The 17,712-nt window shown below is 37.2% G+C and overlaps 1 pseudogene; it reads right to left on the bottom strand.

The window, feature by feature from the left end:
* Positions 1–4,677: 4,677 nt before the first annotated feature.
* LOC148113479 (uncharacterized) lies at positions 4,678–5,602 on the bottom strand (annotated as a pseudogene).
* Positions 5,603–17,712: the final 12,110 nt, after the last annotated feature.

Genomic DNA, 17,712 nt, shown 5'->3' with positions numbered 1-17,712 from the left:
GTACTTTTTTTCCACCAGTAGATGTCTCTCTTCAATCCACAAGTTTCAAATCAACAGTTTGACAAAGTATCCAATTTTTGTAATAAATCCAATTATCTAATATCACTCTGAATTCTTCCTTCTCTTAATTTTTATATATTCCAAATCCAAGTTTTAAACTCTAATTTAGATCCAATTAAATATCTTTACAAGGCTTTTTTATTTTAAGACTCTCTGTATTCCTTTAAAGTTGAAAGTTTTTCTTAAAGTTTTTATTCAATCATTTACTATTTTCTTTCAGGTTTCTTTTTCTTGTAAAACTTTTAAACTCTCCAAATCCAATTTCCAAATCCAAATGTCAAACTCCATTTTGGGCTTTTGCGTTTTTACTTCCGCTTTGTTCTTCTCCCTCCATTAAAATTCCCCAACGCTAATTTTTTTTTCATATTTTTTATTATTAACATATATAAAAAAAGGAAATTAACATACATAACATACATGAATCATAATATATAATATATAACAATATACACAATACAAACAATCAACGAGTGCTCCCCCACCCCTCAGGATCATTCCTGCTTCCAGAATCTTAAAGCTTCTTCTGGTGGTGGTATCCCTCTTCCTCCAGAAAACACATATATTAGGAACTGTTTCCAGATTCCATTGAATTCGTTTACTTTCATTATGCCCCTCCTTACTTTAATATTGCAAGTCATTTTATCATTTATGGCAATATCCCATACTTCCTTATACCATTCTTCCAAACTATAATCACCTTGTGTCTTCCAGTTCCTAGAAATCATTAACCTTGCTGCGGTCAACAAATTTATTATCAATTCTTTAGTCTCTTTTTTACATTTTATATCTTCCAATAGTGAGAGTAATGCTACCTTTGGTGCCTCTTCTACCTTTATTCCTACAATTTCTTCTATCTCCTTAAACACCATCTTCCACAATTTTTGCACAAATTTACAATTCCACCACATATGTAAATACGTTCCTTTTTCCCCACAACCTCTCCAACAGTTATCTGAATAGTGCTGATTCATATTGCTTAATCTAACCGGAGTTAAGTACCACCTTCATACCATTTTGTAGTAATTCTCTTTTATTCTTACTGACATATTACTCAACACTCTTTGTTGCTAAATTCTGTCCCAACTCTGTTGCCCTATTTGTATCTTCAAATCGGTTTCCCATACCATCTTTCCTAAATTTCCCCTCTCTTCTTCCTCCAACAATATTTTATAGATTCCACTCATTAAGCCTTTTATCCCTTTATTTTCTTCCTTTACAGTTTGATTTTTTTCAATTAATTCCTCAAACCTCGTTAACTCTCTACACTCTCCATTTTCTCTTATCCAGTTTTTAGTCCATTGTTCCACTTGGCTATAATTTAACTAAGACAACAGTTTTCCTCCTAGAACCTCTTCCAATTCCCCACGTGTCCTCATTCCTCCTAACCATTCCCTTAGTTTCATTTTATTTTTCTCTTTTAAAATTTCATTCACTTTATTCTTCAAATTCCCTGGGAACTTTTCCAAAATTACTACCGGTGATAATGGAGAGTTCTTTGGAAGCAACCTCCCTTTATATTTACTCCAAATTTCCCAATGAAACTTCAGGAGAGGATTGCTTATGCTCTCAGCCCATTTCTTTCCACCTTCCATAAAAAATATATTTTCCAACTTCCATTCTAATTTGCTTTTAATTTTAGATTTATCTTCCAACCATTCCAATTCTCCTATTCCTAAAATTGTCTCTATAACATGTCTAAACTGACATAATATAATTTAATATTTGGGAGTCCTAAACCCCCTTTTTTTGGCTTAAATACCACTTATTTTTATTTATCCTCACTTTCTTATTCCCATTACAATAGTTGTTCAGTATATTCTGCCAACTCTTTAACTCTAATTCTGATATTTTTATTGGTAGCATCCTAAAAGCAAAATTGATCTTCGCTAAAATCTTCATTTTTACTAAGGCAATTCTTCCAAACCATGATAAATTCAACCTTTTATATTTATTCAAACTTTCCAAAATCTCCTTCTTTAAGCTGCCTAGATTTTCCTTTTCTAACTTCTCCAAATTTTTTATAATTCTAATTCCCAGGTATTTAATATGATCTTTAATTCTCATTTTGCTTTGCTTCCCTTCCCAATCCTTCTCTTCCCTTTTAGTGTAATTAAACAGCATCAACTCAGATTTTGACCAATTTATTCTTAATCCAGTTATTTCTTCAAATTCTTTTAGATGCCATCCAATTCTTTCCATCTTATCCACTATATTCTTAACTGTTAACAATGTATCATCAGCAAACATATTTAGTTTTATTTTACCTATCCCTTCTATCTCCCCGTCATCTCTTAATGCATTGGCCAATAGTTCCATAACCAATACAAATAGGACAGGTGAGAGTGGGCACCCTTGCCTTGTTCCTCTGGCAAGTTGTATCTTGTCTGTAACTCCATCATTCACTACCACTAAGGCAGAGTTCCGAGAATATAATTGATCTATTACACCTTTAAATTTATTTCCAAACCCCATTCTGTCTATTACCATCTTTAATGCTTGCCAGCTCACACAATCGAAGGCCTTAAAGATACCTAATGCTAATATCCCCGCTTTAAGCTTTAGATTTTTGATCTCATGAATTACATTTAACACTCTTCCAACCAAATTATGCATTTGACGGCCCATTACAAATCCACATTGATCTTCCCTTATATAATTACCTATAAAATTATTCATTCTTCTTGCTAAAATAGTTGAAAAAATTTTTGCATCTTGATTTATTAATGATATTGGTCTGTACGAGTCAGGGAGTGTCGGATCCTTATCTGGTTTAAATATTAATATTATTAACGACTGCTCCCATGATTCTGGAATCTTTTCCCCTTCTAATATTGCATTATACAGCTTTAATAATTTCGGTACTAATAATGTTTTAAATGTTTTATAGAATTCTGTTCCTAATCCATCTACCACAGGTGATTTACCCACCTTTAAACTTTCAATTACTTCTGCAATTTCCCTTTGCGATATACTCCTTTCCATTAATTCTTTATGCTCCGTTTCCACACCCCTTTTTATATATTTCCCAATATAAGCTTTCATTCTATCCTTCTTAACCTCCTTACCCTTGTACAACTCTTGATAAAATTCCTGGAATATTTTTAACTTTCCTTTCATTGTACTACAATAATTCCCCAATTTATCTTTCACTATACCTATTGAATTTTTAGCTTTCTCCTTTTGTGTGAGCCTGGCAAGCATCTTAGAATTTTTATTGCTATTTTCAAAAAATTCTCTTTTCATGTATATTAAATTATTCTGAACTTCCTCTAAATTTTTATTCTCTAATTCTTTTTTCTTAGCTTGTAATTCTATTAATTTCTGTTCATTTTTTGTATGCCAGTACTCTTTTTCCAATTTCTTAATCTGTTCCTCTAATTTTTCCCGTAATGCAGTTTCTTGCCTTTTAACACTACAGGCTTCCCTAATACATATTCCCTGTATCACCGCCTTCATGGTGTCCCACACCATTCTCGTTGCTATTTCTCCTTTTTCATTAATTTTCCACAATTCTGATATCTCCTTTTGCATTTTCTCAACCACTTTCTCATTTTTAAGAATCCTTGTAGTCACCTTCCATCTAACCACTTCTCTATAGTCTTTTTTTACCATAAAGTCTAAACTAACCACCGCATGATCTGTTACTTTAATTACTCCCACTTCCATTCTACACATCTTAGTTGCCATATCCCTAGAAACGAAAACATAATCAATTCTAGAATAGGATTTATAGGTTGGGGAATAATATGTGAAACTGGGCTCCCCACCTTTAAGAAAATGCCACCCAGCCACATAATCTTTTTCTTTTATTAATTTATTTAAAATGGTGATATTATTCCTCCTTTCAGCACTTGTGGGATTGGTCCTGTCCAATCTATTATTCATAACCATATTAAAATCTCCACCTAAAATGACATGTCCTTCTTTAAATTCTTCTATTACTTTAAACAATTCTAAAAAAAATTCTCTATGTCCAGCATTTGGGGCATAAACATTAACCAACGTATATTTTGTACTTTCAATTTGACCTTTAATCATAATAAATCTACCATGCCCATCTTTTTTTATACTCTCCATAGTAAATCCAGTTTTTTTAGAAATCAGTATGGCCACCCCATTTTTTTTTTTTTGAAGTCCCCAGTGACTTTTCATAATGGAGTGACCACTTCAAACGCACTTCATTTACTCCCTCCTTATCCTGGTGAGTTTCCTACAAGAAAATAATGTCAGATCTTTCCTTATTTAACAATTGTTCGATTCTCCTCCTTTTCACCACTGCCCCCAAACCTTTGACATGAGTGTTGTAATTCTTATAGTTTTATCCATATTCAGCACATACAAATTCTTTACGATCCCTTGTGCACTTCAACGTAAACCAACATATAAGAAAACACAAAATAACCCTAAATAACTAAACTAAATAACCCTCATAACCTACCCCCCTTCCCCACCCCCCACCCCCAAATCTCCCCAAACTCTTTTCCCCCCACTAAATCCCCGGTAGCCTAATGCTCCAGCCATTCCCTTAAAGGGAGGGGGAGATGAAGCCCACAGTCCAGAACCAGCAAGCCTTCTAGTATTAATATTTTACAGATTTATCATCTAGTCTTGTTGATTTCACTTCCCACTTGCCGTGGCTCCTCTTCCTCCACCATTGGCACTTTTAAGAACAGCATCGTCCTGCAATTCCAGCCCCAGACTATTAAGTAGCTCAATGCCTTGCTCCAAAGAGGTAATCCTATATTGTTTCCCATCATACATAAACCTCATAAATACTGGGTATCCCCATGCGTACTTTATCTCCCTTCTCTTGAGCTCTTCGGTGATTGATTTAACGCTATGCCTCCACTTAATTGTTTAGTAACAAAGATCGTTATAAACTTGAACTGTAGATCCTTGAAACTTCAGCAAAGCTAACAACCTCAGTTTCATCATCAGCTGCTCTTTTTTATAATAATTAGAAAATTTTACCAAAATATCTCTGGGGTGAAATCCAGCTCTGAAAGCGCCCACTCTGTGGACGCGTTCAATGTCCTCTTCTCCCGTGGCCAAGTTAGGGATTATTTCTTTAAACCATCGTGGGATCAATTTCCTCAAGTCCTCTCCTGTCATCTCTGGTAAATTTCAAATTCGTATTGATGATCTTCTGCTTTGATCTTCCAGAGAAATCAGCCTTTTCTCATGCTCATCAAACTCCAGAGAGTGCTTTTCTTCCAACTGCCTCATTTGTTTCCCTAATTGGTCAGTTTCCACTCTAAGAAGCTAAATCTGTTTATCATTATGACCAATATTTATAGCTAATTGGTCCATGCGCTTGTCAACTTTTTCTGCATAATCATCCATTCTTTTGAATATCGCCTCTTTAGTGCTAGCCAGCATTTCTCTGAGTTCATCGACTGTTGCTGGCTGTGAGCCAGTTTTCGCCGCCATTATTGTTTCACTTTCTGAGCTCTCTTGCTCTGATTCACCCAGAGATTCTTTTTAATCGTGCCACGGTGTGATTTGAAGGATGGATATGTTGCCACTTATATTTGCTAACACCTTTTTGTTTTTTCGGTGGCATAAATCTTCAAAGCCTGGGCAACAATCAAATACTCCCCAATGCTAATTAGCTGCTAATTTCACGCCAGGTTTCTTTTCAAAAAATTCAAATTGTTTCTTTTATTACCTGTGAGTTGGCCAATCACTCACCCGGTACCAATACTCCATCCAAAACCTCGTTCCTGCACAATTCTTAGTCCGGTTGCCCCAGCATTGTGATGGTTGCAATGGCCGCTGCCCCCTCCGCCGGATCAAAAAGTTTTCTCGACTTCCCAGGGAACTTGCCTGCTCCCCCCAGTCGTCCGAGATGCCTCTCCTTCTTCATTGTCCCTAAAGGACAGTTCTGGTCCGCAGACACCCCCCCCCCTTGACAGCGGTTTGTCTGGCTGGATTTTCTCCAGGCTCATTAGAGCCTGCTACTTTCCAGCCAGTATCTCCACGATGCTTCCAGTTTTCTCCGCCTTTACACATTTCTAAACTCATGGTATTTGAGTAGTTGCAAATGAGATGGGTCCAGTATGGAATATCCAGGAGGAAGAATGGAACTTGCACACATAGTAGTCTTATTTTATTTGTAAAGTAAATTATATAGTTCTAACCCAATTCCACAATTTCCGGGATCTTCCATGAATTTCAATTTTAAAGAAATTCTATGTTTGTTAAAGACACAAAATATATGAGTATTCAGAGGTGAATGCTTGACTATTCTTTGAAAGCCCATACTAGGCTAAGCCAACCCTGAGCTACTGCATCAGACTTATTATTAAGCTATACTATGTAAAATGTCGGAGCCTTAGTGTGGGAGCGAAGTGCCCCTGCACTTGCCTTTGCGTGGCAACAGCATTCCGCCTTTGTCATGGTAAATTTGCTGTTGCTGCCAGCAAAGAGGGCTGGGAGAGAACAGTGGGGGCGGATCTTGCGACATGGGGGCCATCCCCCAAGCCTGGTCTTCCTCCTCCCTTGTTGGCGGGGCCAAGAAAAAGAAGGGGTGGCATGGGGAAGCACTCCCCTCCCCCGCCAAGCGCTGAGCTCAACAGCCCGGGGGGGAGTGATGGCCCGGCAGAAGTGCCCCCATTGGCAAGTTGGACGGCAGAGAGGCGTGGCCCAGCTCTCCTTTGAAACGCATTGCCCATCTTCCCCAATCTCTGCTCTTTCGCCCCAGCCCAAGCTATATGATTGCTTTCTGCTTGCTTTCTTTTCCTGTGCCTTTGCCGGGCAGCAATGGTTGGGGCCATGGGGGGGCAGCAGAGGCATCAAGGCTCCCCCCCTCAGCAAGCCAGGCCTGGAGGAGCGCAGAGAGTTGCGGGCAAGCGCCAGAGGGTCAGAAGACACGCTCTGACATTGCCACAACACGCATTTCCAGTGAGTGCTCCTCTGTCCTGAAGTAGGATTGAGTTGGGGGGAAGGGTAGGAGGGAAGGAGAAGCCCCAGCTGGCTTTGCTTTGGCGTAGGGCAGGAGGAAGATCCAATACCCCCTCCATGGCCAGCGTGCTGCTCTTGCAGCGCCTTGCAGCATACCAAAAGTGCATTTCACAATGGGGGAGACTGAATCCCCACCTTCTCCTGGAGCCCATTCCCTGCCCCACTCGCCCTGGCAGCTCTTTCTCTCTCTCTCAGGGCAGAGAGCAAATCCAGAAGTAGCCGCCCACTGTTTCCCACCAGTCAGGCAGCGAGAGAGAGAGAGAGCAAGAGAGGGAGACAGATTCGGCTCTCGCCAAAGACTCTCACCCATCAGCCAGTCTCTCACTCTTTCTGTCTCTCTCTGTCTCTCTCTCTCTCTATGTCTGTGTTTTTGTGTGTGTATATCTCTCGCTCCCAATCTCTATGTCCCTTATCACTCTCTCGGAAAGCCCTGCGTGCTCTCCTTGGGGCTTTTCGTTACCCGTTTTTCTTCCTTCCTTTTGGAAATGTGGGCTGGCTGAGGAATGAACGAATCCGCAGTGGAGACTTCCCTCCTCCTCCTCCTCCCCTCTTTCTCTGCTTGCAATCCTCTGGCCAGCTGTGGCGGGGCTGAGAGGGTGCGCAGGAAGGTTCATCCCAAGGGCTTAGCTCTGCCTTTCATCCCAGCTCAAATGGAGTGTCAAAGTGAGCTAACTCAATAGTGGAGCAATACTTAAGATGCTATGTAAACTATCAGCAGACCAACTGGGCTGAACTGCTACCATTTGCCAAAGAGACTTACAATAAGTTGCTGCATAGCATGGGTTTTACCCCCCCACTTTTTTTTTGAAAAAAGTTTTTTATTTTTATTTCTTATATACATATTGTAAATGTACATTCTCTTATCCATAACTGATCATATATATACATATTTTTTTCTAATGAAAGCATAAAAATAAGACATTTTAATTACATTTGGGGTTGCTCTTCTACCCTCTCTTTTTCCTCTTTTCACAACAAACCTTTTTCTCCTTCTTCTTTCTTTCTCCTCCCTCCCTCCTCTCCTCTTCTACTTTCTTCCTCCTCCTCTCCTCTCCTCCCCTACTTCCCCTTCCTCTCCCCCACTCCTCCCCTCTTTCCCCCCTTTCCCACCTTCTCTCCCGCTCTTGTCCCCTATCCTTTCTTCCTCTCCTTCCCCTTTTTTCCATTCCTCTCTCTCCTCTATCCCTCTACTCCTCTTACATCATATTTTCACCTTAACAACAAATTGGCAAAAAGAGAACTCAATGTATATCTAAACAACAAACTGCTCCCATATGAGGCAACACCAAAATACCTGGGGGTCACTTTAGACAGGACTCTGTCTTTTAAAAAACATATTCAGAATATGGCTGCCAAGGTTAACAGCAGAAATAACATTCTACAAAACTATGCAGAACAACTTGGGGGAGCTTCAGCCCAACTCTTCGATGTGCAGCCCTCAGGCTTTGCTACTCTGCAGCGGAATACTGTGCACCTGTATGGATAAACAGCTCACATACAGGGCTTATTGATGTTCAATTTAACCATACGATGAGGCTAATTACTGGATGCATAAAATCTACACCTAGTTACTGGGTACCAGTTCTTAGTCACATACTTCCCCCGCATTTACGACGACAAGAAGCTCTCATTCGGGACTATAGTAAGATCCTGCTAAATTCTTTTCTACCCATTCACGGCTACATTCCTGATCTCTTAAGATGCCGATTAAAGTCAAGAAACCCACCACTCTTGACAGCGCTTAAGCTGTTGGCCGATCATCAGAACACCACACAAAAGTGGATGGAAGCGTGGAGTAGCTACTCCCCCCAAGGTATTTCTGAGCATATTAATCCTAATAGTATACCTCCAGGACTTAATCTACCCTGACACATATTTTATTTATTTATTTATTTATTTATTTATTACATGTATTTATATGCCGCCATCTCCCGAAGGACTCAGGGCGGCAAACACAAGTTAAGAAACAAGTACAATAAAATCCCATTTTAAATCAAATAACTAATTAATAGTAAATAATAAAACCCAGAATCAGAGTCAGCCTATTTGTTTGAACAGCCAAGTCTTCAGGTCCTGACAGAAGGAACGGAGATCAGGAGCCGTCCGGAGCTCGGTAGGTAATTCATTCCAGAGGGTGAGAGCACCCACAGAGAACGCCCTACCCCTGGGCACAGCAAGACGACATTGGCTCGCCGTCGGAACCCTGAGGAGAGCGGCCCTATGTGAGCGAACAGGACGGTGAGAGGCAGGCAGGAGAAGGTCCTGCAAATATCCCGGACCTAGGTCATGTAGGGCCTTATAGGTGAGAACTAGCACCTTGAAGCGGACCCGGAGAACCACTGGTAACCAGTGCAGCTCACGCAGGAGGGGTGTTATATGGGAGTAACAAGGGGCTCCTGTAACAATCCAGGTGGCTGCATTCTGGATCAGCTGGAGTCTCTGGGTGCATCTCAGGGGCAGGCCCATGTAGAGGGAATTGCAGTAATCCAAGCGGGAAGTAACCAGGGCATGAATAACTGTGCGAAGGTCATCTCGGTCCACGAAAGGCCGCAACTAGTGCACCAGGCGAACCTGTGCGAAGGCCCCCTTGGGTCTTCTAGGGACAGCCGAGCATCCAGGAGGACACCCAAGTTGCGAGCCCTATCAACTGGGGCAAGTTTTTCCCCATCTATCAAAAGTGATGGGGCCCCTGAAACCCGAGATGCCGGCATCCACAGCCACTCAGTCTTGGAGGGATTGAGTTTGAGTCTGTTTCTGCCCATCCAGGCCCGTACCACCTCCAGGCAACGGGACATCATGGAAAGGGCATCTCTGGGGTGGTCTGGGGTGGAGATGTATGTAGACATATGGTTGACATACAATAGAATTAGAACGACTCATGGGGTGTGTGCTGACTCCTTGTATAAATGGGGAAAGACACCTTCAGCACAATGTGATTGCGGGGGCCCCTGACAGACTATCCAACATATAGTGAGGGAATGCTCTAACAGAAGGTATCCAGGAGATTTTAGGGACTTCCTCTGCGTAACAACGACAGCTACTGACTGGATCTCCAAACTCGACATTAAACTCTGAAATGTTATTTCTGTTTTCCTCTTAGGTTTTCTTACTGCTTTTTTAAAAATTGTTTTAATTGTTTTAACCTGTAAAAATGAAGTGTTTTAATATTGTGTGTGACCAGCCATACACTAAATAAATAAATCCTCTTTCCTTTCTTTCTCCTTTGTTGTGCAATATTTCCCTTATTTGGTATCTAAGCAACTCCAATTTTCTAATAATATATACTTTCTTTTCAATTTCTTTCCCATTTTACCCAATCTTATCATTTAATAATTGTACATTTATATTTATAATCATATTTCTCCCCCCCATCCCCCTTTTTCATTTACTCTGGTGTCATCTGAGTTTTTATTTCTTTTTTATCTTATCCCTCATTTAACTTTCTATTATCTATATCATTTATCTATCAACTTTTATTCATATTTCTTTTCCATCCATACGTAAAATCTTTCCCATGTCTTGAAATACAACGATTCCTCTTTATCTTTTATTCTTAGTGTCAATCTGTTCATTTCCGCACAGTCTAAAATCTTTTTTTATTACTTCACCTTCTGACGGAATTTTCTCTGTCTTCCACTTTTATGCAAATGCAATTCTTGCTGCTGTTATTATATGTATAATTAAGTATACTTCTTCTTTGCTATATCTTTCTGGCAAAATACCCAATAGAAAAATCTCTGGTTTTGATTCTATAGGTTTATGTAACATTTCCTCTAACCATATCTGTATTCTAGACCAATAGTTTTTTGCTTCCATACATGACCACCACATATGATCCAGGCAAATGCAAACATTTCCAGCATTTAGCTGATTTATGTTTAAACATTTTTGCTAGTCTATCTGGTGGCATATGCCATCTATAAAACATTTTATATAAATTTTCTTTATATGCAGTTGCCATAGTCAATTTATAATTCCTTTCCCATAGTTGTTGCCATTTCTCTAATTCTATTGCATAACCAAAGTTTTTCGCCCATGTTATCATTGTCTCTTTTACTTCTTCATCTTCTAATCTAATCTGCAGTAGATAATTATACAACCTTATAATCATTTTTTCATCCTTTCCAGTCATTAACTGGTCCAACTCTGATTCCCCCAAATTGAAACCATATTGTTTCAAATCTTTATCATATCTTGATTGTATCTGCACTTGTGCATACCAATCAATCTCAATCCCTTGTTTTTCTAAATCTTGTTTCTGTTTTAGTTCTCCCTTCTCTGTTAAAATGTTCTTATATCTAACAATATTGTCCATGTTTATCATATTTGGTTGTGTCAACGCTTCTATTGTCGAAAGCCACATTGGTATTTCCATATAATAAGGTTTTGGTCACCACCTTTAGAGCGCTCCATGGCATCGGACCGGGGTATTTACGAGACCGCCTTCTGCTACCAATAGCCTCTCACCGACCAGTACGCTCCCATAGAGAGGGGCTTCTCAGGGTGCCGTCGGCCAAACAGTGTCGGCTGGCAGCCCCCAGGGGGAGAGCCTTCTCTGTGGGGGCACCTACCATCTGGAACGAGCTCCCCCTGGAGATACGGAGGATCCCGGACCTGCGCACGTTTTGTCGTGCTCTCAAAACTTTTTTATTTCAGCAGGCTGGCCTGGCCTAACTCTCCTCTTTTAAATTTTTAATTCGTTTGATCTTATAAATTGGGTGTTTTAATCTGTGTTTCGGCCAAAATATTTAATAATTTTAAGGGATTTTTAATATTTGTATTATCTGTATTTTATCCTGGCTGTTCACCGCCCTGAGTCCTTCGGGAGTAGGGCGGTATAGAAATTTGATAGATAGATAGATAGATAGATAGATAGATAGATAGATAGATAGATAGATAGATAGATAGATAGATAGATAGATAAATAAATAATGTTTCTCTTTCACTCTCTCCTACACTGTTAAGAAGCCATTTCTTACATAGTGTCTCTGGAAGTATCCATGTATCCTATTTTTCCCGTACCATAAGAAAGCATGCCAGCCTAGTTGCAAATCATGTACTTCCAAAGTCAATAGTCTTATATTTCAATGAAGATAATGGACATCCTTGTCTAGTTCCTTTTCTGATATCTACTTTCTCTGTCATTTCACCATTTACCTTTGCCGATTGGTCTTTGTATATAGTCTTAACCATATTAATGAATCTATCACCAAAATCCATCTTTTGTAATTGTATAGTCATAAATGCCAATTCACATTGTCAAATGTTTTCTGCGCATCTAAAAATAACAATGCCATTTGTTTCTCTGAATGTACCTCATAATATTCCAATGTATCCAATATAATTCGTATATTGTCTCTAATTTGCCTTTTAGGCAAAAAACCATTTTAGTTTGAATGTATGAGTTCATTTAGTAACCTTTTCAATCTTTCTGCCATAATTGATGCAAATATTTTGTAGTCAGCATTTAATAGTGAAATTGGTCTACAATTCTTTATTTGTTGTAAATCTGTTTCTTCTTTTGGTATAAGAGTTATCTATGCCTCCATCCATGAGTTCGGCACCTTGGCTTCTATTAATAAGTCATTAAATACTTGTAAAATTGTAACATTGTATCACTTAGTACATCTTGCAATTATTTATATAGCTCTGCTGATAGTCATCTGGTCCCAGGGTTTTTCCATTTTTCTGCCTTTTAATTCCTTCCATCAATTCCATCATTGATATTCTTTCTTCTAGTGCTTTTTTAAATTTTTCTGGTATTTTGGGGGTTATTGCTTTTTCCAAATATTGTTCTATTTTCTCTTCTGATATAATTTCTTATAATATTCCTCAATTATTTTTTTCTTTTCCTCATTTTGATGACATATCTTCCCGTCTTGATCTAATAATTGAGTTATCAGTTTCCTTTCTTTTACCTTTTTCATTTTATATGCCAGGCATCTTCCTGGTTTATTTGCATTTTCAAAAAAAATTGCTTTGTTGATTTTATTTTCCTTGCCAAGTCTTCATTCTCAATTAAGTTCAGTTTATGTTTTCCAAGTCCATTAAATTTTTATTTTTTTTGTCTTGTGGGTTTTTTTGCAATTCTTTCTCTAATTTCTTATATCCCTCTTCCAATTTCTTTTGAGTTTGTCTATTCTGTTTATTTTTTCCCCCGTATAAGTCATTATCAAGCCCCTTATATATGCTTTACTAGTATCCCATATGTTTTGTAATGATATATCTTCTTTTCTGTTTTCTTTAAAGAAAAAAGTCAATTCTTTTTCCATATATTGTATAAAATCTTTCTCATTTAATAAGCTTTGATTTAATGTCCATCTCATTCTTTTTTTTTTTTTGTCCTTTCCATATCATTATTGGATTGTGATCTGCCCATATATTTGCTTCTATATCAATCTTGTCTACCATGGATATTAAATCTGTGGACATCCACATCATATCTACTTGATCATGACATATGTCTATTTGAATAAAATGTGTACTGTTTTTCCTTTAGGTTTCTTTTTCTCCAAGCATCTTGCAGGCTTAGTTCATCTACCATTGTATTGAATGCTTTCAGAAGTGTCTTCCTTGGTTTTTTATTCACTTTTGTAGATTTATAGTCTAACTCATTATCAACAATCACATTAAAATCTCCTATTATTCAAATATCCTCATATTTATGTTCTAGTATCTTCCTGTGTAGTTTCACATAAAATTCTTCTTGATTTTCATTTGGAGCATATATACCCACACGTAATATTTTTTTGTAGTTTATTACAATTTCTACCATTAATATTCTTCCTTCCTCATCCTCAAATATTTGTTTGGATTGGATTGTCTGTAAAATACTACTCCTCTTTTGCTTTGAGAAGCCAATGTTGTATACAATGTTCTCAATTTTATTCACTCCAAAAGCTTTTTTTTTTAAAAAAAAAATTCAAGCATAAACATAAAATATATATTTCAAGAACGAAGTCTCGATCCGATCATAGATAGGTACAATTGCTTACATTTCTTTAACAAGCTCCATTCACAATTTCCCATTTCATCTTTTAAAATTAAAAATCAGAACATAATTTTTTTAACATGAATTCTAGCATCTTAATCTAAACCATTCTATTATATCACCACAAATTTAATTTCCAAATAAACTTAACTCATTTTTATAACCATTTATAAATCCAAATTATATCTGGTTCTTTCCCAAGCTCCCTTCAATATGTCTTTTAACCTCAATATCAAAACATTAATCTTAAAAAATATTCTAACCTCTTAATCTAATTATTTACCTTACAATTTTATCACCACAAATCTTATTTTCAAATTAAATACAACTCTATTTTTATTTCAATTTATAGAACAAAATTCTATCTATATTTCTTAATCTCTAGGCCCATTTCATCAAATCTTTAAATCTTAGATGTTATCACTTTACCTTTAATTTTCTCACGCTTATCATCTATTACACATTTCATTTTACACAGATTTATCTCAAAATCCATATCCTCCTCCATATCTCCTACTACTATTTGGCTGATTTCCAGCATATTTTATTTTGGCTGATTTTCAGCATATTCTCCTCCATACCTCTAACTACTGTTTGGCTGATTTCCAGCATATTATTATTTTGGCTGATTTCCAGCATAATCTCCCCCATACCTCCAACTATTGTTTGGCTGATTTCCAGCATATTTTATTTTGGCTGATTTCCAGCATAATCTCCTCCAGAACTCCAACTCTTGTTTTGCTGGTACCCAGCATTTCTTGTTTTAACTTTTTCCTTGCAGTATATTTGTCAATTATTTAGCTATTTCCCAGTATACTCTTCCAAATTCTCAATGCATTTCATAATATTAATCATTTCTAGCATACAGTACATTGAGTTCAATTACAATTCGTTACTTAAGTCTGTGTATCTTATATTTTCATCCTGTAATACATTAATCAGTCATATTTACCCTTCTCAAATTTGTTTAAAAATTAGAATTAAAACATGTTGCATCAAACAATAAATTTTCTTAGTTTTATCTCATACTAGTATATCCTCTTATGTTTTTATAAAAATATCACATACATCGATCCTCTATTTTAATTATCTTGTTTTATTTCCCATCTTTGTTACTTCAGAAGCCCTCCTGTTTTTATCTAAAAATCATTTATACATTTAGCTTATAAACATTACATTTTAATTTTATCTGCTTTATTTCTTCATTTCCCTATCTGTCCATAAATGTTCCACTTCAAAATCCATATTTCCATATTAGAAACTCCATATATCACTTTAATTCTTTTGTAACATCTACTCCATGTAAAATCCATCAGCTTCCTTTCTTTTGTTCCTGCGCCACATTTTTGTTGCTAAGCCAGTTAGTTTCGATTTTTAATAAATCCAGTGTATTTCTTCTTTCTTTGTAAAATCACCTGAAGACAGAATAGAAGTCTCCAAAATCCAAAAGTCTATAGTTAATTTCAAAGTAATCCAAAGTAGATAGCAATTCAAAGTGTTTCTTTTCCAAACAGAAGGAGGATCTCTACAATCCACATTCTGCTTAGTCACAGCAATCCCCATTTTATAGCTATTATATAACCATCCATTTGTCTCTCTTCTTTAACTTCCCAAAGGTGTTAAATCCCGAAATAACACTTCTCAAATCCATTCCAATTAAAAAAAACAACAATCTTCTACTTTGTTAGAAGCCAATTCTTCTAACTCAGTTTATACTAAAGCAAAATCTTTAATGGGTCTTTGTTTCCAATTGTATCCATCAGCTTCCCTTCTTTTATTACTATGCCATTTTCTTTCATTCCTGCGCCAGCTAGTTTCAATTTTAATATTCCGTTATATTTCTTCTTTCTTTCCACCAATAAAACTGCCCATAATCAAATTGGGAATCCCCAAAGTCAAAAACCCTTGGTTATTTTCAAAGTAATCCAATTTAGGTAACAAAACACATTGTTTCTCTTTCAAGCTGAAAGCAATCTACAATTTAACTTTCACTTAGTCACAGCAATTCTCCATTTTGTCAATTATGTGGACATCTGTTTGTCTCTGTTCTTTTAGCTTTTAAATTATCAGGTTCCTATTTATCACCTTTTTTTTCTTTCTCCAAGAGTAATCTAATCCAATTTTTAAAAGTTTCTCAATTTTCTAACTTGTTTCAATAGACAGATTATTCCAAATCAGTCTGTAATAAAATAAGCTCCTTAATGGGTCTTTTCCTCCTGCAATTTATTTTACTAGATCTTCTTGCCCTACAGATCCATAGCCACTAATTAAGGCCTGGGGGTTACTTGTAAAAATCCATGTTCTAACGTTGTTCCCACCTGGGTTGGTGTCACTCACACGGCTTCCGAACACTTTACTCTTTTCTTCTTTCTTCCTCCTGCACAGTGTTTCTCCGGTTTGCCCCGGCTTCGAGGCAGCCGCCATGGCTGCCGCACCCCCGCTGCCGACTCAGAGGGTTTCCTCCAGCCTCTGAGGAACTTGCCTGTTCCTCTCAACCATCCAAGGTGTCCCTCTCTTTCCCCTGTCCCTACAGGACAGGTTTGGTCCGCAGACCTGTCAGCAGCGGTTCGACAGTTGGGGTTTTTGCGGGGCTCATTAGAGCCCCGCTATTTTCCTGACTGAATCGCCACGGCGCCAAACCGGAAGTCCCCACTCCAAAAGCTTTTATGTTGCTTTCTAATATGTATTTCTTGTAAGCATATAATTTCTAATTTTAACTTTTCTAATTTGTTAAATATTTTTCTCCTTTTTATTGCCGAGTTTAGTCCATTTGTATTCAAATATTCAAAGATATTATTTTAATTTCTTCTTCCATTTCTTATTTATTTACTCGTTTTGTTGATCTAGTCATTCTTATCTCTTTGTTCTTTAACTTCTTTCGCCCTTGCTCCTTCTCTTAACGCTCTCTCATCTTGTTCTCTCGTTGTCTCTCTTGGCTGTTCTTTCTTCTCCTCCTGTTGTCCATCCCCTTTTTCATCTCTCAATCTTTCTTCCTCTTGAACATCTATGTGTTGTTTATAAAATAACTCTGCTTTATTTATTGAGTCTAATCTGTATCTTTGTTCTTGCCAGTTCACCAATATACCTTCTGGAATCAACCATCTAAAATTTATTCCTCTTTTATCAAACATTTCATATGTTTAATATCATAAGATTTTCATCTTATGAAATATCAATTTTCATAAGAAATTGATATTCTTTTCTCAGGTCTCTCACTCTTCTTGGAATTTGTTTCAGTGCCACTACTTCTCTCCCTTTGTGCGTTATCATCATGTTTCTCATCATTTGCAATACCTCTATTCTCAATGTTTTCTTAGTAAATCTGACATGAATTTCTCTAGGCAAATTATTTCTCATCGCATATCTTGTGTGCACTCTATATATCTCATCGATCCCATTTAATATCCTTTCCTTACTTTCTTCCATTGTTTCTGCAAATTTCTTTGCTAAATTTTCTCTTTTCTTCAATATTTTGGAATTTTAAGTAATAATCAGCTTTATCCATTTCCAAAATTATAATTGTTTTTTCCTGATTTTTATCAGTAATTGTATGTCTATAGTACATCTCTTCAACCTTTTCCTCCGTTGCTTCTGCTTTTTCTTCCATTTGCTGCAATCGTTCATTTTTCCCTATCATCTCTTTAACTTCTTTCAATTCTCCTTCCATTTTTTCCATTCTACCATCTACCTTGTTTAAT

Source organism: Pantherophis guttatus, chromosome 5 (assembly GCF_059756535.1).
Source record: "Pantherophis guttatus breed Tessera chromosome 5, ASM5975653v1, whole genome shotgun sequence".
NCBI lineage: Eukaryota > Metazoa > Chordata > Lepidosauria > Squamata > Colubridae > Pantherophis > Pantherophis guttatus.
This window is presented reverse-complemented; position numbering and strand designations above follow the sequence as displayed.